The sequence below is a fragment of the Macrotis lagotis genome, chromosome 4 (assembly GCF_037893015.1).
Source record: "Macrotis lagotis isolate mMagLag1 chromosome 4, bilby.v1.9.chrom.fasta, whole genome shotgun sequence".
In the NCBI taxonomy this organism is placed as follows: Eukaryota; Metazoa; Chordata; class Mammalia; order Peramelemorphia; family Peramelidae; genus Macrotis; species Macrotis lagotis.
In genome coordinates, this window is record NC_133661.1 from 279,020,040 (window position 1) to 279,047,465 (window position 27,426).

Sequence of the window (27,426 nt, forward strand, 5' to 3'; positions counted from 1 at the left end):
AGGGTTACACAGCTATTAAGTGACTGAGTTCATATTTATACTAACTCTACAACACTATCCACTGTTCAACCTTTAATACAAGATTCCAAAACTGTTCCAAACCAAGAGAAATAGAAAACATATAGGACAAGAGAATCAGGATCCAAAACAATCTTGAAAGTCTAGGAAATATATTGATTCTAAAAAGAAAAAGATTTAATGGTAATAAATTTAAATGTAAAACTTGGATTTAAAAAATCAAATGTAAAAGTACAGGGAAGGTGATGGAGGGAAATGATCCTGCACCAATTCATATGAAAATTATCAGAATATTTTTAGTAGATAGTAGACAGTACATATATTTAATATACTTCAATATATGAATTGGCAGACAATAAACTTTATTCTAGCTTAGCTTATATTAAATGTTAGTTAGATGTCACAGTAAATAGACCTTTGGATAGGGAGATCTCAGTCCAAATCCAGCCTCAGGGATTTAATAGCTATGTGACTGTGGACAAGTCACTTAACCTGTCTCAATTTCTTCATCTGTAAGAGGAGAATAATAATAGTTCTTACCTATTTGGTGAGGTTAAAATGAGGTAATCTTTGCAAAACTTATGCAAACCTTTAAATACTATATTTTAATGTTTAACTCTTATCATCATCATTATTATTATTAATTAGAAGCATAGTGTCCAGAGTGAGGAACGTGATGGTACCACAACATTCTGGCTGGTCAGACCACATCTGAAGAATTTTGTCAGTCCTGAACATTACATTTAGTCAGAAAGTGATGTTAGAACATTTCCAGAATGCTAGGACACTGGAAGTCTACTAACCATTCCATATAAGGACTGGTTGAAAAAACTGGAAAAGTTTAGCATGGAACTGATAAAAATGTGTGGGGTTAGATGTACAGAGTGTTGAACGAATACTGATTTCAATGATTTGAAGTTGAATAAGGATATATCACATGAAATAGGGACTAGATTTGTTGTACTTAGAACCACAGGGCCAAACTAGGAACAAGAGGGATAGGATACAAAGTAAGATGTTTCAACTTGATAAAAAGAAAACTTATTAGAACTGCCTAATAATGAAAATGCTCAGTTTCCTAACACAGAAGGTTTACAAGTGGAAACTTCATATCACTGTTGTGAATATTTAAAAAAAAGATTCTGTTTAGGTATGCTTTAGACACAGTTGCTTTTGAAATTCTTTCCAGCTCTGAGACTTTAAGTTATAATATTTGATCTGGGCATTTGAGAATAGATATAATTCCAGCAATCAGAAAATTCAATTTAATAAATTTTACTAAACTGCTGCTAAGTGTAAAGCATTCAGAAATCATTCAAGACAGGGGAAAAATAGTAAAAGCAGATATTATGTTTAACAAATGGTGGATTATTTTGTTTGACTGATATTTGTCAAGTAGGAGGGGAACATAAATCAAAGGGATCAGTTGAAAATTGAGCAAAAAGGGCCTGAATTTCAAATTGAATTTATCAAATAAGTAAATGGGAAGGAATTGAGGGTTTTTGAGAAAGAGAATAACTTGATCTAAGCTGTTCTTTAAGATTATACTGGTTGAATTTGAGGATTCTAGGGAGAGAGAGGAAGCTATCTATGAGACCATTGCAATAGCCTTGGTCAAAGGAAAGCATAATCTGAATTAAAGTTGTAACTTTATGGAAATAGAAAAAAGACATATCCCATTTTTTGAGATAGAGTCACTTATGACTTCATGAAGAAATGGATATTAGGAGAAAGTAGATGTTTAGAATTCATGTAACTGGAAGAATCTGGTCTTCTTAATAGAAATAAAAAGATTAGGAAGAAGAGATAAATTTGGTAGGGAAAAGGGAAAAGAAGATATTGCTACCCACCTCGCCCAATTATTTATTTATTTATTTTTCTAATTAGCTGTAAAGATAGTTTTCACCATTCATTTTTATAAAATTTTCTCCCTTTCACCACTTCATCTCCCTCCCTAATATAGTAGGTAATCTGTATATATGTATGTAATTTAGGTTTTTGCAAGGCAAATGGGGTTAAGTGGCTTGCCCAAGGCCACAAAGCTAGCTAATTATTATGTGTCTGAGACAGGATTTGAACTCTAGCCACCCCTTATGCAGAATTATATTACACATATTTCCATATTAGTCATGTTGTAAAAGAAGAATCAGAGCAGGGGGCCTCTAGGTGGCTCAGTGGATAGAGAACCGGCCCTGGAGTCAGGAATACCTGAGTTCAAATCTGACCTCAAACATTTAATAATTACCTAGATGTGTGACCTTGTGCAAGCCACTTAACCACATTGCCTTGTAAAAACTTTAAAAAAGAATCAGAGCAAAAGGGAAAAACCAAGAAAAAGAAAAAATAACAAATTTTAAAATGTGAAAAATAATTTGCTTTAATCTGCATGCAGGCTCCATAGCAAGGCTTTCCATAGCAAGCCTTTTAGGATTATCTTTTATCACTGTATTACTTGAGTATTTAGTAGATCATAGTTGATCTATACAAAATGTTTTTTGCCAGAGAAAAACAAATATTTTATATTTTTTATATTTATTTATTTTTTATTTTGGCAAGGCAATTGGGTTAAGTGACTTACTGAACATCACATAGCTAGGTAATTATTGTGTGAGGTCAAATTTGAACTCAGGTCCTCCTGACTTTAGGGCTGGTGTTCTGTCCACCATGCTACCTAGCTTCCCCTATCGTTATTTTAAATAGTTGTAGTATGAGTAGTAGTAGTCCTTCATAATTGAAGAGGACTATTACATCATATATATGATAGGATGACTTGCATATGACATTTATTATAGTGAGCGGATTCTCATGCAAAGACATCCTTTTCACTTCTTTTGCCAGAACCATTTCACCCTATGGCGTAATTTGATATGAAACAGAATTTTTGGTGATGGTCTGGATGTGGGTATCCTTGGCCTTTTGAATGTGGCTTTCTCTCCCACATCAGTGAGGCACCATTGTGCTCCAACAATGCAGATTGTAACACCAAGGTATAGCAAAACCTGACTCTTGATGGTCTGATCATAAGAATTGGGGCTTGGTCACTTGGGGGGGGTGGGGGTGGGGTCACATAACTTATTTTGAATAGAATTTGTTTTTTGATCTCTTGCTGCTGGACTTTGTTGGCAATAAATAGAAATGGTGATGATTGATGTGGTTTTTACCTCATATCCTGCCATCTTGTAAAGGTATTAATAGTTTCAAGTGATTTTTTAGTTGATTCTAAGGAACTGAGTACCAGAACTTTGCAAGACAGAATTTTGAATAATCATGTTTGGAAGCAAAAGGAAAGAAAAACAGTTCCTTCCGAAATGACTCAGAGTTTGGAGGTATTCACTTTGGTGGTTTTCAAATCTAAAAGTTGGAATTTGTGTTCTTCATTTTTGGACATATTTGTCATCCTCATTTGATCTGACTGTAAGAGACAAACAATGACATGCCTGTGAACAAAATCAATGCAAGTTGGTTGTTTTGCTTTTGTCAGTTCTTTTCTTTGGATTGGATTGAATGATTCCAGAGACCCAAGTGAACTACTGAAAAGAGGCCCGGGTTCTCAGTAGAGTCTCTGCCTTATCAGTTTCACTAACCCTTAAGGAGTGAAAGCAATGTAGCCAGCTAGAAGGTGACACCTCAGGTACAAACCATTTTTTCTTAAGGGATTTCATCTTTTTTGTCTTTCCAGGGCAGAAACTAAGGATTTCAAAATTTGGTAATAGATTGTTCTGTATCACCTTGTTGTCTTATTTCTATTTTATGAAAGAGAAGAAATAAAATAATTGCAACAAGAATAAATTTCACTTCAATTTTTAAAATAAGATTATGAACAATACAAAGATTCATTCATTCACATTCATCATTGGTCAACATGATAAAAACACAAGGTCATCAACTGCCAAATACAGGATTTTTTTCATTTTCTTTCTTTTTTTTCCAACAGTGATTTTAAGAAAATCATTAGGATTTTTGGCCCTCAGTAAAACTTTGGTGCCTGGGGATAAAAGTGCTTCATTTATCTCAGCTACTGTTTCTTTGAATATACTTTGCTTCTTGACAACTTGGAGTTTATTTTTAATTACTAAGGAAATATCAGAATGCACAATTTTATTTTGAGTAGATTTATTGAAGGGATCTCATAGAATTGGGCTTTTAAGCTTTGTGATATAGTTTTTTCTCCACCAGCCCTGAATGGGACCAAATGTTCCTGGAACAGCTTTGCTATGATGGAAGTGCAGCAATGACTTTTTATACTTTGTCCTCAATAATTCTTTTATTATTATTTTACAATTTGATGGATTGAGTTAGGTTACCATCTATAGATGTCACTCTGGGTCTCACTTTTCTCATCCCCAAAATGAGAGTTATGGACTTGATAACAACTAAGAGGGGGTCTATAGCAATGTTACAGAGTTATCAGAAAACAGATTGAGAGACTATTATAACTTTATTAGTCTGTAGCTAAAATAATTGTACCAGGACAGTGACTCTAATTGTTGAACAACTGCAATTCTTCAACACCTAAGAGGAAATGATCTATTGTAAAAGAATATAGATCTGGAATCTGAGGAGGACTGAATTCAGATACTGTTTCCAACACTTACTAGGTGTGTGACAATGAACAGGTTATTTCCTTCTCCTGACCAATGTCCTCTTCTGCAAAATGAGGATAATATAAGTATTTTTCTCATAAGGGTGTTGCAAAACCTAAATGAAAGAATATAGGAAAAGAATTTTGCAAACTTTAAAAAGACCTCTATAAATATTTGATATTGTTATTTTTATGGTAACTATAAAAAACCAGTTTGGCATAGAATGGATACAGCAAAGGCAACAAAATATGCTGAAAGGCAGACACAATGTGCAAAATATACTGTACTTTGTATCATATAGTGAAATGCCCATCTCTTTTGTAGACTGTGTATCTTATGTAGTCTTCTGATTGATGGAGCATTTTTAAAGTCTCTTCTTTGGGAAAATTAAATCTGACAGAAAGATGAACTAAATGACAGTCCTTCAATTTACTTTTTCTTTGAATATACTTTGCTTCTCGACACCTTGGTTTATTTTTAATTACTAAGGAAAAACTAGAATGCACAATTTTATTTTGAGTAGCAATTTTTTTTTCTGTTTATTGTATTTAGATTTCTGATAGCCATGGAAAACAACTAGCTATGCTGGATAAAATTCATACCCTACAGGAAGAAGTTACCTCCCTCAAACTGGAACTAGAAGGAATAAAATTTAAGAATCAGGAAAAAGACAATCTATGTACAAAAGAAAAAGAATTTTTAAAAGCAGAGAATGATGATCTTACAAAGGATTTAAAACTGAATGAAGAAGCATTAAAAAAAACAATATTCCAGTACAGTGAAAAAATAAATGTTTTAACATCTGAAATAGCAATGTTGACATCTTAACTGGAGACTGAAAAGCAAAAATAGAGATAAACTAGAGACAAAAGTCAAATCATACCATTCCCATCTGACTTCTGCTATTCGTGATCACGAACAGAGTGAAACATCGAAACTAGATCTCGAAAAATTCTTCCAGGAAGAACGAGCACAGTCACATCATTTACTGGACAGATTAAATTGTGAGTTATCTAGTCTAAGAGATAACAATGGTGTCATTTCTCAAGAACTTTGTAAAGCTAAAATTAAGATGAACAGTTGAGAAAATCAACTATCCTTTGTACAAAATTCTCTCAGAGAAAAGGCACTAGTTTTAGAAAGCCCCCAGAGTGAATTAAAGCAGACCCAAAATAGAGTAAAGGAATTTCAAAATGCAGTTCAAATGGAAAAAGAAAAATTGTATCACAATCTTGTTAAACAAGAGTCCATCCAAGAAGTTCTGCCCAAATCCACTGTGAAAATATATTGCTTCAACAAGAACTTGAAGATGTCCAACACCACCGCATCAATAAAGGAAAGATAATAAGTGATGTTCAAGAACAGTTCAATGATCTCTTGAAAAAAGTTCGTGCTGATAATTTAAAAAAATTCTTATACTAGAAAAGATAAATACCGAGTTAATCGGGGTGGCTAGGTGGCGTAGTGGATAAAGCACCGGCCCTGGAGTCAGGAGTACCTGGGTTCAAATCCAGTCTGTGTGGCCTTGGGCAGGCCACTTAACCCCATTTGCCTTGCAAAAAAAACCTAAAAAAAGAGTTAATCCATGAATGTAATCACTTAAGAGAGCTAATGTGTAAATATGAAAATGAAAAAGAAGAAAGAGAGGTAGGACTTTAATATCATTTGATAAGCATTTGTAATTTTACAAAGATAATTAGAAATTTATATTTTCAACAGGCAAATGATGTTGTCAACGTTTGTTATATAAATTCTGATTTGCTCAGACTTGGAAAAATAGCATGATAAAAATCAGCCTGATACCCATCATTTAGATAAGATGACTTACTTTGTTTAAAAATGTTGTGTAGTCCTTGAAATTTTAAGGGTAGCATTTTAAATTAATAATTGTGGATAGTCAATCACTTATAAGTAAATACTGATGAATTTTAATTATACTAAAACTAAATTTAATACTACAATAGAATAAATTATTTGAAATACATAACCTAAAAGTTATGTTAGAAATAATATAATTCACATTAGACATCTGAATTGAGATACTGTCAAACACAGTTACCTTTTTCATACCTAATTAAACATGCTTATCAATGTGACTAGTTTTGAGCCAAACAATTTTGAACTAATGTAGACATCTAAAACACTAAATTATATTTTCAGTGAAATTCCAAAAACTAGCAACTGCTTTCCTTTAAAATTTAGGACAATAGACTATTGTTCTGCATTAAATATTGATTTTTTTCTGTGTGGTAATAGTAACATTTTATAAAAAGATTTTTGCCATCCCATTAAATAATTATTATTCATCTGCCTTTTTTTCATTGTTTTACCTAGCACTTTTTACTTAATGTCAAGTAAAATTGCAGTTTCTGGAAAAACTATTTTCTTTATTGAAGATAAATAACTTTTGTGAACTTAATAACAGTTCTCATTATATATTCAATGGGTGGTGACAAGACTGCAAACTATTTCCTGGGAAGCAACTGTATATTAAAAACTAGATTTTATTTTTAGTGCATATGATCATGTGTTTGAATCTAGTCATTTCATACTGAGATTTAGTTGTGGGTAGTAATTCAATTAATTATACCAATTTTTTTCCTATAACTATTTTACATTGCCTTCTCTTAATTTGTGTTTTTAAAGTTCACTAGACTGTAGTTAAATTTATTTTTATAGGATACTTAATCTTATCTAATAAGACAGAAAAATTCAAATTTTTTTGCTTTTTTAGCTTCATTTGTTACTAGGAACATGTGCTATAATTTTCTTTGCTATATACGGAAAATGAACAGAATTTTTATAGCATGTACTTATATGTATGAATATTTACACATGCCAGTATGTATTTGTCTCTGTGTGTGTGTGTATGTGTGTGTGTTAGTAGATATTCCAACTAGGTTCAGAGAATGAAATGACTTCTCTTTAGCAGTGACTTTGCACCATACTCTGTATACATAAATGAGAAAACTACCATACTTTTCTATAGATTCCTCTTTTTCTGTCCATTGACTGCCACCAAGAGTGTAATTTTTATCCTAAAAGAAAAAGGTATGGCTTTGAAGGTTTGCCAAGTACAGTAGATGTGACTAGTAGCTAGTAAACCCTTCCCCCCCACCACCAACCACATCAATCTCTTCAAGAGTTTTTACCAAGCCTCACAAGTATATCAGTGTAAATGATCATTCCCAGGGGACTGTATGAGAGGAAGGAAAACTCAACTTTTTCTTATGGATGTCTTCTTTATAAAGCCAGGTACAAAGAAATAAGGTGTTTAACTTTTCTAATAAAATGGAAGGGAACAATCCCTAAAATTTCTGTCAAGTGTAGGAAGCTGTATATTCTTGCCTCTTTTGTAAATTGGATGTTTTATCCCTTATATGGTTCTGGAGGAATTATAATTCTCAAAAAGATGGTATGAAACCAAACTGAACGCATTGCTTTATAAGGAGAACACCGAGCAAGAAGAACAATGGAATTTGGTCTGTGCTGAATGGGGGGTAGGTGCTAAAGTTAAAAGAGCTCTGGAGTCTCAGAAACTAAGTTCAAATTCTTCTTCTTCTTCTTCTTCTTCTTCTTCTTCTTCTTCTTCTTCTTCTTATTATTATTATTATTATTACCTTGAGTAACTCATTTAGCCTCTTTTAAGCTTAGTTTTCTAACCTGAAAAATGAGGTGGTTGGATTATATATGTCCCAGAGGCATACAGTTCAAAAATCTATGAAACTATAGACTATAAAAACTATAAATTCATGAATTTATGTTGCATATGAAAATATTTATATAAATTAATTTTGAATGTATACTTTAACAGTGATTTATGAAATCATTAAAAGAAATATGGACATTCTCTTAGGGTATAATGAGAAAACTTCAGCAAGAAATTACTGATTCCATAAAAAAGCAATCCATGACAGATGCTTCTCTAGAGGTTATATCACATTATCAAAATGATTTAGAAGAAAAGAAAAAACAACTACAGGAAGAAGTTGATCAATTCAAAAGTAAAGTATGTATGTAAAAATCATTAATTTGTTATTAATTGTCAATAATTAAATATTTTCAGTTTTAACATTTCTTTTTTTAACTAATATCATCATATATTTTCTGAACACTGTGCCTGTCATTTGAACTGACTTAGGACAAGAAAAATATTTTCCACCATTTGTACTTTCTAATTGGAATAATCGTTGTTCTAAAAGAAGGAATGAGGTTGTTTTCTAAGTAACAATAATGATTAAATCGTTTCTATCAGCTTTATTGCCAAAAAACCCTTTACATGCATTACCTCACTTGATCTCTATTATAAATGACTCAGGAATACTTAGTCCAGGGTGATTAAAATGGTTTTTATAAAGATATCTTAACAAAATGACACACCTCCAAATCCCAAACTGCAAGGTTTTCTAAGATCTATGAAAGGCTATGTTCCTGCCACCTCATGCCAATCATAGCTTGGGGTCACAATCTGATTTTCATACATTGGGTCCTAACATTTCCCCTGCCCTGCTTATTATACTAATGAGGAAGAACAGCTATTTCCTTGAGCATGCCCAAAGAAGAAGGTCAAGAATAGCTCAACTTAAAAACAAGTGGGGCAATCTTATCTGTTTTAGATCAGATTGAGGTCAACTGCCCATAAGGCAACAATATAGGCAGACCCCTAGTTTTTATAAAATACTCTCCTCCCACTCCTCCCTTCACATTCTTGTGGAACCCCAACACCCACATATTCCTCACAATTTCTAAAACACTTTTGTGAAGTAGAAATTATCTATCCAAATTACTCCTTAAATAAAAGGAAAATTATAATAACAATAAATTGTACATGGAAAGTGAAATAGGATGGATTATCTCATTATTACCCTGTGATTTATTCATCCTGATCTCATACTACCCAGTCATGCTATTCTTCTTGTTTAGTTCCTTGTACTTCCCTATCTGTGCTTTGGATTCAAGATCTATCCATTCTTCCTTGCCTTGCTTCTCTAATTCCACTTTCACCTCAAAGAACCTTTTCATTTCCCCAAAGTATTATTTTTTTGCCATAAACCTTTTTCATTTTTTAGCTGTATTAATTTCAAATCTTCTGAATTACATGTTTGATCTGATATCATATGATTTATTATTTAACTGTATATTGTCTTATACTGTTCACATTTATTATCAAACTATTGTTTCCTGTATCTGTGTCTTTGTTCCCTAACTAGATTGTAATTACTTGAATACAAGGATTATTTATATTTCATTTCCATAAAACTTCCTTCTCACACCATGTTGCCAGTAGAATGTAAAATTACAATTGTAGTAGTAACAGTGGCAGCGGTAGCAGTAATGGTGGTAGTAGTAGTAGTAGTAGTAGTAGTAGTAGTAGTAGTAGTAGTAGTAGTAGTAAGGTAGTAAAATAGTAGTAGATAGTAGTAGGAGAAGTGGGGACAGTGGTGATGGTGGTGGTGGTGGTGGTAGTAGTAGTAGTAGTAGTAAATAATTTTTCTAAAAAGATATTCTAGTATTGGATGAAAAAATAAAGTACATGGTTATCTATAAATAGGAGCATTTACTATCAATGGGAATCTTATCTTTATTTTAAGCTTAAACAAGACATTTTCCATGATGCTGTTAATGATCCCAGAGAATATATTTCTTACTATTTGATACCTAACTAGATATCACTATTTACCAGACTTGAAGAAAGTCAGTTCTCTAGTCACATTTCTCATGGAGTCTCTTATAAATCTGAATAAGAGATACCTTGTCTGTGAAGAACGTTCAAGGCTACATTTTAGTCAACCATGTTAAATGCTTTACTAAAGTCGATAAAAAATAAACACAGAAGAGCGGGGTGGAGCCAAGATGGCATGAGAGCAAGAATGTCAAAACTTGACTCCAAAAAAACTCCAAAAGTCATCAAATTATGACTAGCCAAAATTTAGAGGGACAGAACCCCCAGAAAGACTGAGCAATACAAATTCCCAGTCCAAGACAACTTAGAAAATCCACAGATCAAGTCTGTTTCACTAGGACTTGGTCGGGGTGGGGTGTTGGAAAAAGTGGTAGCCCAGTGGAGTGAAAGTAAACCAACTCTAGCCTTCCAGGAACAGCCCACAGGGCACCTGGGTCCATAGCAGAGGGGATAATTTCCAGACCTCTTGGCCCAGGAGTACAGCTTGAAGGTGGGGGGGGGGTGAGAGAACTCTTCCTCACCAGAGTGAGTATAAAGCCCTGGCTGGTGCTATTAGGGTCAGAGAAAATTCCTAATCTCCAAACAGAGACACTCCACACGATGGAGATTCAATAGCAAGGGTTTATTAAACTAGCTCAAGCTAGGGTTCCATCCTAGGACAGGGCTAGGATTCTGAAACCCTGAGTAAAGTGAGGAGAGCCCTTTATATGGTTCATTTGGGGAGTTTCAAGCATCTGCTGGTTGTCTTGAGATGGTGAGGCGTGTCCTTATTGGATGCATGTCCTCAGGGAAGTTCCCCCATTGCATGGTCTGAGAGCTGACCAGGCAGAAACTTAGGAGTGGAATTTAGGCAAAAGTTCACAGGTTTTGAAATTCAGGGTCTTACAGGAATTTAGGCAAAAGTTCATAGCTTTCAACACTCAGGGTCTCACAGTGCCACCTGGAGATGACCTGCAGTGGGAACCTGTGGTGGGAACCTGTGAAGCCATCCAACACTTCCAGAGCGCTCAGCCCACAGACCATAAGGGGGTGGGGAGAAATTGCAGTAGTCTTGCTGCTCTCCCTGCTGTTTGCCCACACTCAGATCCAGGTGGCATTCTAGGGTCCCTACTATCTTAGAGGAGCAGGGATCCTCCTCACACGTCCAGGGCAGAAGGGTATGTGCTTGTAGTCATCCACAGTCCAAAGCACAGACCAGGAAAACAGTCAGAGCCTCTCATAAGACCTTGGAGGAATTAAGGTCTCTTTTTTGGGTTGGGGTCCCCAACCTCCCGCAAAGTCTTGGAAGTGTGGTAAATCAGTCATAAGCTGAGGAAGTGAGAAAACAGAAGAAAAAGAAGAATCTGACCATAAAAGATTACTCTGGTCCCATGGAGGATCAAAATAAACACTCAGAAGATGACAAAGTCTAAGCTTCTGTAAGATAAGCATTTAAAAAAGGGAGAGATGACTGTGTTTGAAGATAGTACTTAAGTCCTCTTCCCAACATAAACCAATACTTAGTGCAAATTTCCAGAAGTTTCATACAAGTACATTAAAAATTGTATTTTAGATAATTGAATAAATATAAATGATTAAAAATCCATATCTGAATAGTAGCTTTTGGAAAGTCTGCTTTTCTTTAAAAAGCTAAAGCAAGAAGTTTCATTTTACATAATGGCCAAGTTTCACATTAACCATTTTTAACATTATCATCTTTGGTATAGTGTATTGACTTGGATTATGGAAAAATTTAGTCCAATTCACCCACTGTGACTAGCTACAAGACCCTAGCAGAGTTTCTTAAAACTCTTTGGCTCAGGGTAATTCTCTAGGATGTATAGTTATGCATAGCAATGATCTACATTGATGAAGTGTCTTATGTTACTGAAATCATAAATCTTTCACATATTTCATGTATTGTGCATGTAGCCATATGAAATGAAAATGGATTGAATATAGTGGTGTTTGGAACACAAAAATATATAGCTTTGTTTGTGGGTGCGACTATTTGATGGACCAGTGAAAACTTTGGTGACTTTTTGTACTTATTTTAGTACAGGCATCCTTATTTCAGATTTAAGTACAAGATTGTAATTTTATATTTCTTTGGAATTTTTATAGCTGGAAAAGTCTCAGGAACAGAACATACAGTCACAACAGTCTACTGATGACTTAGAAGATCGTATACAAAAGTAAGTGTTAATGGTTTAGTGCTCCTACTAATTGTAGAGCAAGCACAAAAGAAAAATCTATAAATTGCTGTAATGGATTCATATATAAGATAGAAAGCTAAAAGTTGTTTCTTTTGTTCAGTGGGAGAGAGGAATAATTACTTAGCTTTGGCTTGTTTTGAGATGAATAAATGACTGACTGACTGACTGAATGAATGAATGAATGAATAAATGAAAAACCATTTCCTAAGCATTTTGGAGCCAGGTATTGTGGAAATTGATGGGGATAAAACTGCCAAAAGGCAAGTGTCTGCTCTTAAGGAGTACTTACATTCTAATGGTGGCCAGGGCTTGGGATACTTGGGTCCTCAAAGTTTCAGGGATGGTGAACAAGGCTATAGAAATTAAATTGAATTACATACAAAAGTGAACCTGTGCTAATTCATCTATTTCCCCCCTTAAGAACTAGGGTAGAAGCAGTCCAATCACATGTATACGGAGCCTGCCTTCGAATAATGAAAATCCAGATATCTCCTGATGGGAGCTGCAAGATTCCTTCCATTAACGATAGAACTCTGGGGCTACATAGTTTCTTGGCCTGAAATTTAACATTGTTCATAATGGGGCAGCATCCTGCCTTTCCATCCTTCAATTTTATTATTCCCTCTTTTACGACCTTGACTCCAGTTCAGCTGAACTATTTTCTGTCCTTCAAAACATGTCCTGTACTTTGCTGCCTCCATCCAGTGCCTGTAATGTCCACCTATGCTGTCTATATTCATCTTCTCTGGAGTCCATTGTGAACTCTATTGTTGATAATGAATGACCTTCACCATCAAACTTTACAAAGCACTTTCTGTCTGTCTCCTAATGCTCTTATATTCCAGTTGTATAAGAACACTGACCATGGCTTATCTAAATTTTGCATTCTATCACAGCCATTAGGGGTAAGCACTTAATGCTTTTTAATTGAATTGTAATCAGATTCAACTTGATGAATTGAATTGAATATAGCAATAGACTACCATCCTTGAGATATCTGATCCTCTGACAGGTTAGAGTTCACTACCTCAGTGGCAGAAGAGAATCTCAAATAATCATATATATTTTCCAGGACAGTAATTCAGCTTTATTATGATTTAAGTAGGTTATTGTGGGCTTATACTGAAATTCTTGTTAAAAAATTTAGTTCTAATGTAGGGGGAAAGAGAAGGGGAAAATGCATTCCCTGTTCCAATGAGTCATTTTAAAAAGTATCTTTTGAAATCCAATGTACTTTTCAAGTTAAGGATTGCCTAGATCTCAATTCATAAAAAAAATTTTCATGAAACTTTGTATTTTAATCACATTAAATGATATCATTTATGTTTAGTGGGCTAGAGCATTTAATTACTTCACCAGCTAATTTACACATATCTTCATTTAAAATAATAAAAGCAGAAAATGGCATAAAACTTTTTTTAAAAAAATTTATTTCTGGTTTTATTACTGAAAAGTATCTTAGGTATTGCAGAATGACCATAATCATTTGGGGGAATACTCTACAATGAAGTGGTATAAATGAAGAACTGACAGAGATTGTACATATTTTAATATAAGAGATGAAATTATTAGTGAGGCTAGTGTTTCTTTGGTTTTTATTTTCACAGAATATTGTTAGATTTAAATTTGTTGAACTCACATAGTCTTTTTAGTTTTATTGCTTCTCAATGACTGAATATAATTTGAAGAAATGGGGCACAAACAATGCTTTTCAATTGCATAACATTTAAATTATGGAGTTTGACTTAATTATTCTGTTCCTTCTCACAGATTTAGAAAGCTGTTGAAAACAGCAAAAAAGAAATTAAAACAATATAAAAAAATGATATTTACCAGGGAGTACTAAATCAAACACATTCTGAAGTGGATAGATGACTTAATTGTTTAAACCATAAGGTAATCCTTAATATTGGACAATGTAAAATGGCTTATCTTTATATTACTTTTGAGAAGGTTATAGTCTGTGAGAAATGAGGATCAGTCAACCCCCCCCCAAGAAACAAAACTTAAACCAAAGAGAGAGAAGGAAATGTTTAGTATTGTTCTTCCAAGAAGTGGATAGAGAGTTCCTCAGAGCATCCACCACTTTACAGAAGCAAGAATAAGCTTATATACTCTTAGTTCAACCCTACCTCTCCCATCAGAGCCAGGTTCCTTTAGGAAAAAACTCTTTCTACACTTCCTTCATATATATGGCCTTGCTATGATCCCCTACCCTGATTGTGCTTTCATATACATAGCAATTTATTATAATGAACCTTATACTACTCATTGGGTGGAGAATTTAATATGTTTGAGGCTAATTAAGCATGTGTGTTAATAAAAAAAAGCCAGTGGCCAGTCCTTGAATTCTGTCAGTCCAAGGCAGTTTAGACATGGACCAAAAGGAACTTAGATTTCAACTAATCATTTGAATGGGCAGGGTAATTCTGTTCCTTTTCCTCTCCAATCTGTTTTTCACTTTCCTACCTGTATTGTGTTCCATATAGATCTCTTCAAACACCCAGAGGTTTGTGTTTCTATGGTCTATATTGTTCTAATACAGCCCGTGGAAACCAAACCATCAGTATCTTCTCACATAGATGTGGCAGATATGGCAGGTCATTGAACACCGGTGCCCATGGGAAGATAAAATGTCCTCATGTTTGGAAGGCAACACTTTGTAGGGCAAATTCATACAGTTCTTTCAGTTCTCAATGACTCGGTAGAAATCTTGGGAACTTGATATCTCCCTCAAAATTCTAGGCTCCAGATTTTTTCTTTTTTTTCTTTAAGATTTTATATATTTTGAGTTTTACAATTTTCCCCCTAATCTTCCTCCCTCCCCCACAGAAGGCAGTCTGTTAGTCTTTACAATGTTTCCATGGTATACATTGATCTAAGTCGAATGTGATGGGAGTGAAATCATATCCTTAAGGAAGAAAAATAAAGTATAAGGGATAGCAGAATTACATAGTAAGATAACAGGATTTTTTCCTCCTAAAGTAAAGGTAATATAGTCTTGGGTCTTTGTTCAAAGTCCAGGACTCTTTCTCTGGTTACAGATGGTATTCTCCATCATAGATAACCCAAATTTATCTCTGATAGTTGCACTGATGGAATGAGCCGGTCCATCAAGGTTGGTCATCCACACCCATGTTGCTGTTAGGATGTACGATGATTTGTTGGTTTTGTTCATGTTGCTCAGCATCAATTCATGTGAATCTTTCCAGGCTTCCCTGAATTCCCATCCCTCCTGGTTTATAATAGAACAATAGTGTTCCATGATGTACATTTACCACAGTTTGTTAAGCCATCCCCCAATTGGAGGACATTTACTTAATTTCCAATTCTTTGTCACCACAAACAGGGCTGCTTATGAAAATTTTTGTACAAGTGATATTTTTAGCCTTTTTCATAATCTCTTCTTTGTACAGACCCAGTAGTGGTATTGCTGGACCAAAGGGTATGTACATTTTTATTGCCCTTTGGACATAATTCCAAATTTCTCTCCAGAAATGTTGGATGAGTTCACAGTTCTACCAAATCCCTTCCAACATTGATCATTGTCCTTTCTAGTCATATTGACCAGTCTGAGAAGTGTGAGGTGATATCTCAGAGATGCTTTAATTTGCATTTCTCTAATAAGTAATGATTTAGAACAATTTTTCATATGACTAAGGATTGCTTTGATTTCCTCATCTGTAAATTTCCTTTTCATATGCTTACACCATTTGTCAATTGGGGAATGGGGTGTTTTTTGAAAATTTGGCTCAATTATCTGTATATTTGAGAAATGAGTCCTTTGTCAGAAATACTAGCTGTAAAAATTGCTTCCCAATTTACTACATCTCTTTTCATCTTGGTCACAGTGGTTTTTTTCTGTGCAAAAGCTTTTTAATTTAATGTGATTAAAATTATCTAGATTGTTTTTAATGATGTTCTCCGTCTCTCTCTTGGTCATAAACTGCTTCCTTTTCCATAGATCACACATGTAAACTACTCCTTGATCTTCTAGTTTGCTTATAATATTGTTTTTAATGTCTAAATTCTGTATCCATTTTGATATTATCTTGATATAGGGTGTGAGGTGTTGGTCTAATCTAAGTTTCTTCCATACTAACATCAAATTTTCCCAACAGTTTTTATCCCAGTACCTGGACTCTTTGTGCATATCAAACAGCAGAATATTAAAATCATTTCCGGCTATTGTACCTAGTCTATTCCACTGATCCACCACTCTATTTCTTAGCCAGTACCAGACAGTTTTGATGACATGCTTCTATAATATAACTCTAGATCTGTTAAGGTTAAGCCACCTTCGTTTGCACTTTTTTTCCATTGAATCCCTGGAAATTCTTGACTTTTAAATTTCTCCGTATGAATTTACTTAACAACTTTTTCTAACTCATTCATTTTGGGAAATTTTGATTGGTAGGGCACTAAATGGGTAATTTAGTTTTAGTGGAATTGTCATTTTTATTGTATTAGCTCAGCCTATCCATGAGAAGTTGATTTTTGGGGGTCCAGATTCTTATATTAAATATTTTTCTCTATTAACATTATACAATTCATATCACAGAAAATCTCTAAATAAATTGTATTAAAAGTGCTTTTCAAATACTTGAAGCCATTGTCAAGTGGGAGAAATATTAGACTTGTTTTGCTCATGAATAAAAAAATTGCAAAGACACAAATTTAGATTTGATATAAAGAAAAACTTTCTGACAATTATAATGATTCCAAACAAAAATAGAATGATTCAAAAAAAACTAAATGCTGCAAAGTCTTTTAACATCAATAATTCGCAAGGCCTCTTAGAAGTTCTGACCTCTGACTTCTTCTGTAATCCTAAAAATGAAAAAAAAATCTTCCCAAATGAATGACTTAATTAGCAGGAAATAATTTGAAGAGCAGTACTCTTTATGAGAGTTTAAAATGATGAAAAACAATTACAGTGGTAGGTTTAGTGCAAGGTAATCACTGTTACTATTTCAAAATTTCATAATATAACCAGAGTTAAATGGTTAGGACATTCTCTCTAAAAACAGAATTTGAATTGGTTTGACTGAGGTCACTAGTGTTTTTTCAGTCCACCATTCCAATGCTGTATGTCCCTATACCTTGCTTTTCTATTTTAGGGAAAGAAAGTTTTTTCCCCCTGCTGGTAGAATAGTATGTACTAGATTGACTAATAAATATCTGAAGTTACTACTTTTTTCAGATTATAGTATTTGATGATATTGAAACATTTTCCCAACTCTTAATATTTTATAACATGATGCATCAATGGAAAATGTTAAAGAGGTTTCAAAAATATGTGTAAATAAGGTGAAAATCAAATGAAGCACTTTTTAAACCCAAAAGTGTTAAGTGTTAGCCACTAGTAGTACTATTTTCTTTTCGTATAGTGATAAGTGGCTTAAAATCTTCCATCCTACTGTCATTAAGTTTCCTAGTTGAGGTCTGTGTCTGCATTTCTCATCAATATTTACTCAAAAGAATTTACTACTTAACATTTATTGAGTTATTTACCCTTTGGAACCCAAGATTATCACACTTTTTAACTCAACCCTTTTTTTCAGTCTGTCATCTAACCCCTGGGGCTGAAAGAAAACAGATAGGAAGCAGTTGGGGAGCAGAAAGAGGGCCATTACACAATAGAAACTTTGATAAGTGTTGTATATTCCTTTAGGGACTATCACCAGAGTTTTGTAGATGAAAAAGACTATTTTCTCTGGCTTTGTAATTGAACATCTCACCGTTCAAATTAGTATAAATTCATTTGTTTTCTCAGTAAAGTCTATCACCATAGAATCAGTGTGCTCACTAGAATGATAAAAAGTAATCTCATTTTTTCCCAAATTCCTCTTAAGGAATTTTTTAGTTTTGCTATAGACCTAACATGACGTAAGAAAAATTTGCTGATATCTAGTATCAATTTTATTGATATATCTGCTCACTGTCTAGAAGTGAGGTGGAAGCTAAAATTTCTGGGTGGGAAAGACACTTGAAAAAATTAGAGAACACAAAAGTCAATAAAGAATCCAGTGATATATGGGAATTATGCAGACTGAGAGTAAGTAATAAAATTTCATAATCTCTTCTTTCAGGTTTAGCTTTGTTTTTGATTTGTAAATTTCCCTAAATAACCATTTTAGGAAATGCATTGTGTAGCTATATTGTAAGGTTAATGATATATTTTATTATAGTTGAATTAAAACTAATTTAATCTTAATAGTTTTAAATTATTTAAATTGAAAGACCTTTCTTTTACTTGTGTAATTTACTAACTTGATATTTTATACAAACAGATTGAAGACCTTACACAACATTTAGAAGCAGCAACTTCAAAATGTTCACAGTTGGAATCAGCAAATCAAAGTCTTCAAGGACAGTTAATTTCTATGAAAATGTTGCAAAAGAAATGTGACAAGATGGAAAAAAATAAAAGAAAACTAGAAGAAGAAATAGTTAATCTTAAGCATCATTTACAAACTACTAACCTGGAACATAGTCAAATAGAACATTATAAACGTGAGATTGAAGAACAAGCAAGATTGTAGAAAAACTAAAGCAAGTCAACCTAGTTCTACAGGTTGTTTTTTTTTTATCACTACTATGTTTCTTGAAATATTACTAATCTAAATGAAAGCTTAGAAGTTTTTTTCTTTTTAAAATTCAAAATATCTTTTTTCAATTTCTCCCTTTGCAACCCTTTCTGTGGTTTAAAAAAAGAAAATTATAGTCTTTTAAATCATGAGTAAAAATACCTATATATACCATCATTTCAGTTTCTCAGAGTAATTGGAATAATTAAAATAAAATTGAAGGTTTTTTTAATTCAAGAAATATTTTAATTGTAACAAGGTAATTTGGAAGATTGAGTTAAAAAATTTTTTTTAGAACTATACCTTTTGCTTTTGTAACAATCTAATTATATTAGCACGGAGATAAGAAGCAGTGACTAGCATCCAATGGAAAGTGTGTTTTTTTAGTTGAAATTTAAATCATCTGACTTTGATAGTATTTTTGATGTAGAATCTATTTTTAGAAATTCAGACTTGTCCTCTGAATCAATGATTAAAATTAAAATGGAACCTTACAGAAAATGTTAAGAAACATACTTTTCAGGACTGAATTGTGAATTTTTAACACCATTTTTTTGTTTTTCATTGCTTTAGACACAAGCAGCATCCCAAGAGATCTTGGAACAACTAAGAGAGAATAGAAACACTTCAATAAGAAATCAGATGGAGCATCGAATTAGAGATCTGGAATCTGAACTCTCTAAAATAAAAAACTCCCATCAAGACTCTACTAAAGCAGAACTAGAGAGACACAAACAACTTTATTCTGAAGAATTAAAAATTAGAAATAGTTGTTAAACAAATTGGAGAAGTAAGCCCAAATACAGACATTAGGACAAAAATACTTAAACTCAACACTTTACCTTTTAAGTTTTCCATTTTGAATTTAAATCCTTAAAGGACATATCTATGACTTCATTGAGAAATGGTAGTTAACTGTAGAGATTGTACTTTTATAAATATTGGTAAATGAGATATTTTTAAAATATTAACCAAGGAAAAAAGAATTCAGTTGGACACTAGAAAGACGATAGTCTGACTGTAGAGAATCTGCTTTCAAATCTTACCTCTGATGCTTACTACTGTATATATATAAACTCAAGCAAGCTTCTTATCTCCCTTAAACCTCAATCTATGACCCTTTGAAAATTATGTGTTTCTCAGTGTGTCTTATTTATATACTAACATTAATTGCCTGGCTGTGTGGGCTTGGGCAAGTCACTTGGGCCCATTGCCTTACAAAAAAAAGCGCCTAAGAAAAAATAATTGGAAATTGAGGGAAAGCCCATCAATTGGGAAATAGTTGAACAAATTATAATGATCATAATGCTTTCAGATTAAACCTAGAAGGAATTAAATGAACTAATATAAAGTGAAGTGAGCAGAACCAGGAGAACATTGCATTTAACATTGTAGTCACTGCTCCTTGAGTTGGGTTCTGCCTATGAGGAATCATTCAGATTCAGTAAAACAAGGGTAGAAATAAAACAAAAATTTAATAAATAAGTTACAAGACATAGGAAGGGAGAGGGAGAGAGGGGGAGATAGAGATAGAGATAAAGAACAGCCAAGCAGCAGTGGCTGGGCTACAGGTCAGAGAAGACTGGCCACCCAGAGCTGGAGTCCAATCCAGGTTTTTATGTCTTGCCTGTCATCCAGAGCCCAAAAGGTGAACTCCCTTTTCACATACTGGACCAGGAATTAGGTAGAGAGTGAAGCCAAATTTTACATTAAACAATCAGTGATACATCAAGAATGGGGGGTATCCACACAAGCAGCCTTTAAAATTATAGATTGTTCCTGTTACAATCATAATTCTCTACTTCTAACCAATTTACATCTCAAGAGTAGGTGGTAGTCAATGTACGTCTCCACCCAAATTCTACATTCACAATTCTCTTCATCTTTCCCCTGCATTAATATGACTTATTTTTCTCTGGTGGAATTAGTGGGAACTTGGCCGTTGTTGAACAAATAAAATTAGTCACATATCTGGGTGATTAATTATCTAGAAACAGTTGAGTTAAAGAGAAAGGTGGAAATCATGAAAAATATATATCTGTTTGCCTTAGTTTCATCCATTTTTGAAACAGGAATAATAACAACACCCACTCACAGGACTATTGACAGGAAGGAATGAAATAATATCAGTAAATACTATCTGTGTCCTTACCACTGTGTAGTACATAGTAGGTGAAAATTCTGAGTTCTTTCCTGTCCTGTATGATGTCTTACTAAATACTTTTGTTGCAGAGAAACATGGGTATGGGATTGGTGAGATCAGTTGGAGGCAAACTTTGTTTGCATTGTAAAGAGTATCTTCCTTGTCCATCCACACCTGAGGGCCTGACCTTCAGCCTTACTTGGATTGCATTGTTTTCTGGTGGGGCAACCAGGAAGCACAGACCCTGGAAGACTACCTAAAAGAGAACCCTCAAAAGGTAAAATAAACAATGAGGGACTTGGTCATTCCCATGGACTCTGGGAGAGAATTTCAGGAGATCCAGGGAGGGGTTTTGTTCTCTTTTACTTTCCAATCTCTTGTCCCTGGCCAACTCAATCAGCAATCCATGTGGTGTCTTTAAACACTTTTTTAACTTTTCCATTACTTTCTTAATATGCTGTAACTTCCTCTGATAAATCTCTATTTTCTTTCCAAAAAAATAAATAAAATAAAATATTTTTGACTCCATGTCTAATATATGTACCAGTCTGTTAACTTCTCAGATATGATCATATCTGATTTTCCACAATTTATGTATCCTTGACAAGTGGCATTCATATAAGGATTCTTTAAATTGCATATTATTTTTCTATCCGACCAATACTTAAAGAGAAGCTTTCCCTCATCTGGTTTATTTTCCCTTGCTAATAGCATCTTAACACTTAAAATGTAGTCTTCTTTTGGCAAGGCATTGGCGTTAAGTGGGGCAGCTGGGTGGCACAGTGGATAGAGCACAGGCCCTGGAGTCAGGGGGACCTGAGTTCAAATCCAACCTCAGACACTAAAAGCTGTGTGGCCTTGGGCAAGCCACTTAACCCTATTTGCCTTATAAAAATCCTAAAAAAAAAATAAAAGAATTACTGAAAATTTCTAAGGAAAAAGATCATGAAAGTAATATTCATGCAAAAATTTTTGAAAATCAATGTGTCATGTTGGAGATGTTAACTGTGAGGCTAGAATATTAACTTGAAGAGCAACTTGAAGATCAGTTGAGTCTGGAGGTCATTCATATAACTATAATTTTAAGGAAGGTATTTTTAGTTTTTAGTATTTTTAGGTTTTTTTAGATTTTTTTTTTGGAAGGCAAATGGGGATAAGGTATTTTTAGCTTAATGAATAGAAGACTCACATGACACCTGAAAGTTGTTACCAGACATGTGAAGGACTATAATGCACAAAAGCGATCCTAATTGTTAGTTAGTCTAAAATCTGGAACAATGGAAATTTTAAGCAAATAGACATAGGTTTGATGTCATGAAATCTTTGTAACAATTAGAGTCATTTATAAATGGAATGGGTGGTTTAGGGAATGATGTGTTTCCCCTTGTTTCAATCAAAGGTTTGATAACTATTTATTGGATATATTGTAATTTTACTGTTGAATCATGCCCCGACCCGCAGGGCAGAAAAATGGGGTGTCGAGGAGGACCCAGCCTGAAAAGGAATGGGTGAGAATAAGGAGAGTGAGACCCAAGGATGGTGGATAAGGTCTGAGTTTATTTGAGAAAGTACATGCTTATGTAGAGAAGGAACAAGGGGATTAGCTTAGGGGTGGAGTTGGTATGCCTTGGCCTGAGAGAAGGGATAGTCTGTGGTCTGTTTGTTCTGGTTAATGGAGGGTGAGGCCTCTTTTCTTTATCTTGGCCCTTGGTATGCCTGGAATTTTGTTTGCTCCTTTTATCTTATCTGACAGGGGGCTTCTTGGCTCCTGGTATGTCTGGAATTTGTTTTGCTCCTTTTATCTTATCTTATGGGGCTTCTTGGCCCCTGGCAGAATCATTTTTTCAGTCATATCTGACTTCATAATTGCATTTGGAGCTTTTTTAGCAAAGATATTGAAGTGATTCACTTCCTTCTCTACTGCCGAGGAAACTGAGGTGAGCAGGGTTAAGTGACTTGCCCAGTATCAAATAGCTAATAAAGATCAGATTTAAATTAAGGAAGATGGACCTTCTGACTCCAGGACCTGCACTCTAATCACTGAGTCATCTATCTGCCCCACATTGCATTAGGAATAAGTTAAACTAAAAGGCTGCCAAGATGCTGTTCTATTCTAATATTCTGTAATTTTGAAATTCTATGGTTAACTACTACCCTCTGGTGTTATTTGATTTTTCTGAGTCTCCAGAGAATTACAAAGTAGAATTAAGAATAAAAAGATATTGATTAAAAACATAATACCTTTTAGAAAAAAATACTATTAAAATTATTTTAAGTTGAATTAACATATTTAAAAAGGAAATTTCAGTAAATCTGTAAACTCCCCATCTATTTGGATTTATTTCCACCTGGTTTTCTGTATATTTCTTACTCATGTTCTGCCTTAGATCCTCTAATGAGGAGTAATGTCATATTCTGGAAGTCTTTTTGAGGTCTTTTTCTATTTTATGAGGACTAAGTGACACCTTCAGATATGCCATTAATTCTCCTTCTTTCTTGTTCAATGACCTATTCTGAGCATATGTATCTCCTCAGGTATATATATTTTATAAAGTTTATACTCATCATTCCTTATTGGAAATGTGATGTACCTACTGATACCCACTATTATCTTTTCAGTCACCCATAACTTGAATTTTATATGATTTCTTCTAAGATTCATAAATAATCAGTACCACTAGAAAGATGAGTTGAAAGATGGGCTGGAAGGCAGATAATTATTTAAGGCACATCATCACAACTTCTTTTGTTTTGTTTTGTTTTTTAGGATTTATCAAAAAAAGTAACTTGATCTTTGCATTTGCATTAAAGACCATTAGAATGTGAACTATTTCAGGGCACAGAATTGTCTGTCTCTCTTTCTTTGTGTTCCCAGACTATGTACTTAATAAATATGTATTGTCAGACTGACTCTTTATTGAAAGAAGATGCCCCTTAAGACCAGCTTTGGTCTACTGAATGAAATGGTATTTTGAATCACCAACTCATGGGATTTTTGTATAATCTAAATTTTTTATTCATTTGTTTTTGTAAATTTGTCAATTGGCTGTAGCATATTCTTTGTGAAAGTTCATTTCCTTAATGCAGCAAAGTCAGGAAAGCATCACAAACAGGAATTTATGCTATGGAGCAAGCCTTGGAATCCTAGGAATGGGAGAAAGCCTTCAGGAACAGGTCGTGCCTTTCTTCTGTCCTAAAAGACCTCAGCAGCAGAAAGAAACAACAAAAAACAATAATGTGAAGAGATTTTGATTGAATACAAGAGACCTTAAAATAGTGATAAATTTCATAGATGACATTAAAAAAGGGAAATCTTCAATACTAGTTGAAGTCTTTAGAAGTATTAGAGATTTGATGAGAGAGACATAGAGCTATGATTTCATTGATGTAGTAGCTGCCCAGTTATATTTATATTTTATTCTTATAAAGATTTTCTCAAGTTTAAAATGTATGCATATGTATCAATAGTAAACATTGTCCTTCCAGTGGATATTTTTGAATGTTAAAATATTGTCTGAATTTTTATCTAATCTTTTATTATCTTCTCCTTTATTCCAAAACTTATGAAATGACTCCTCAGTGCTTTCTTAATTATATCACAAGCAGATTACTTCATATTTGGTCTGGTTTCAGAAATTCATCTTCAATGCCATTTCTACATATTCTTCTTGGGATCTAAGGTGTTAAAATGCAGTTATGGTGACTTGATCAAATAATAATAAAATATACATTGATGTATAAATATTGAAAATAAGTTCCATTTTATAATGTATCTTCAGTCAATTTCACTTGTAAATACTTATGAATTCAATGGAATCATTTAGATGTAGAAGAGATCTTACAGTTCATCAAGTCAGTTATATCTTTACCCCCACTTTACAGATGAGAAAAGCAAGGCACAAAGAAGTTCATTGACTTACCCAGGACCACAGAAATAGGAAGTATTTCATTCAGGATTTGAATTCAGTTCATTCGGAATCCATGTCCAGTATCTTAGCCCCCTGATGCCTTATTGCCTTTCCAGAAACCTTAACTGAATTTCATAAATAAAGTTTTCATAGTTTTGTTTCTTCTTTTCATAGTTGTATGAGTCTTCCTCAGCATTTTACAATTGAACTTATGTTCTGCATCAGGTTGTCTTCCTTGCCTCCTAGCTTTAGTAGGGAACTTAAAAGTGCATGGTGGCTAAAGTAGTTTCTTGGCTCTTTTGACCCCTTTGAGCTGCTTGTTTTTTATCATTTGATCATGATTATCACCATTTCCCACAAAAATGTTAATGTCTTTGCCATTTTCCATTTCTGATTTTTTTTCTGATACTTATTTCCATTTCTGTCTTTTAATAACCAATTTCAATTATTGTCATTTTTTTCTTTGGTACTTACCAACTAACTCTTCAGGAAGAACATATTCAGGAGAGACATACAGCAGACAAACATAAATTCTCAATAAACTAAATTTTTTTTGAAAACGTGGTCTATCTTTTCCAGAATACTTTCTGGAATCCTCACCTGTTCCCATCTTGTTTTTAAGCACTAAACATCAAAATAAGTTTTGACTTTTCATGACTTCATTCGCTTCAATAGATAGAGGCATGGAGATTACAATTACCTTCATGGTTGTGGTCTCATAATAAACTTAATAAACATTGCAAAATGATACAATCAAATACCATGAAGAGCACTGGTTCTTATTACTTTGGTATATGGTGAAAGCAATTGTAATCTGTCCTTCTGAGTCATCCTTCAGTCTAACTACTACCTTGTTTTATCTATTAGCTTATTTCAGCAGCATCAATATGGATGTTATTGATTTCATAGAATCGCATGACATTTTATCATTCATTTAATATTAAAATTGTCAATAGTTAATATTTCTAAAATAACTAAAACAATGTTTGACTCTTGCCACCATGTTCATTTTCTAGAGGAGGGATGCTATATTTTCTTTATTTCATGGGTTACCTTTCATGGGTTAGACCACTGTCAGTGGTCAAGGTATTTACCAAGGGATCCCTATGTATTTAACTCAGTTTGTCATTCATTAATTGAACAAGATTTTCTTAAGCACCTACACTTTAGTAGGCATTGTACTTGCTCTAGGGAGAGGAAAAAAAGGATAAAACAGTCCCTACTCTGAAAGAGCTTACATTCCATTGTGGGTTAAAAACAAAGCAAACACAGCAACCTATATAAATCTAAGGAAAAAGCAAAATGATTACAAATGCATACAAAGTAATTTGGTTGTATATACAACTTGTATATACTTGAATTGAAACTTCAAAGGAAATTGGGGATTCTGAGAGACCCAGGGAAGTTGGCATTCTCTCTCCAGCATGGGAGAATGCCATTGTAAATTGCTGGAGACGGGAGATGGAAAATCTTTATAAGGAACAACAGATAGTCTAATTTGCTTGGAACTTAAAGAAATAATATACAGTAAGCCAGAAAAGGTATGCTGAAGCCAGATGCCCAAGAGCAGTTTTTTGCCCCAGAATACATGAAACTTTTCACTTGTGGTAGAAACTACTAGATTGTGTATTCCATGGGCACAAGCTTTCAATATCACAGAGTCAGCTCCTTGTCACAGTGAGAGCTCAGAAAAATATTTCTCTGTTAACAGGTTGGAAACACAGTCACTGTCATGAACTGTCATGCAGCAAATGACCCTTATAGATCTTAATTACCTTTGACCCCTTGTAGCCCTCAGTTCTTGTCTTTGAAAGTCTTCCTGACTTCCCACAATGTTAGACAGATCTATATCCTCCTCTTACCTGTGGTGTTATGAAGGCCCTCTCAACCACTTCTACTACCCACTACAACCACTACTAACTATAACTCAGACTTATACCATTCTCTGACCACAAAATAAAGCTATTCCCATTTCCATGTCCACAGAAGGGCCAAGGTCACTATCCTAGAGTTTGTAGCTGAAAATGCTTAGCAAAGGGATATTTAATTCTTCCATTTTGTGAAGGTTTGTGTAAAGTGATCAGATTCAACAAATTCAATAGGTATTTGGGGCATTTCTAGCAGACCCGTTTTCCACAGCACAATATTGCAACAATTTTCACAAACTGCATGTGGGGAACATCAAAAATGTCTTCAGGGATGCCTAGGTGGTGCAATGGATAGAACACTGGCTCTGGGGTCAGGAGTACCTGAATTCAAATATGGCCTCAGGCACTTAGTAATAACCTAGCTGTGTGGCCTTTGGT

The 27,426-nt window shown here is 34.0% G+C and overlaps 1 pseudogene; it reads left to right on the forward strand.

Moving 5' to 3' along the window:
- The window catches only part of LOC141522931 (ankyrin repeat domain-containing protein 26-like), a 37,517-nt pseudogene extending 16,002 nt beyond the window's left edge, over positions 1 to 21,515 (forward strand).
- The last annotated feature ends 5,911 nt before the right edge of the window (positions 21,516 to 27,426 follow it).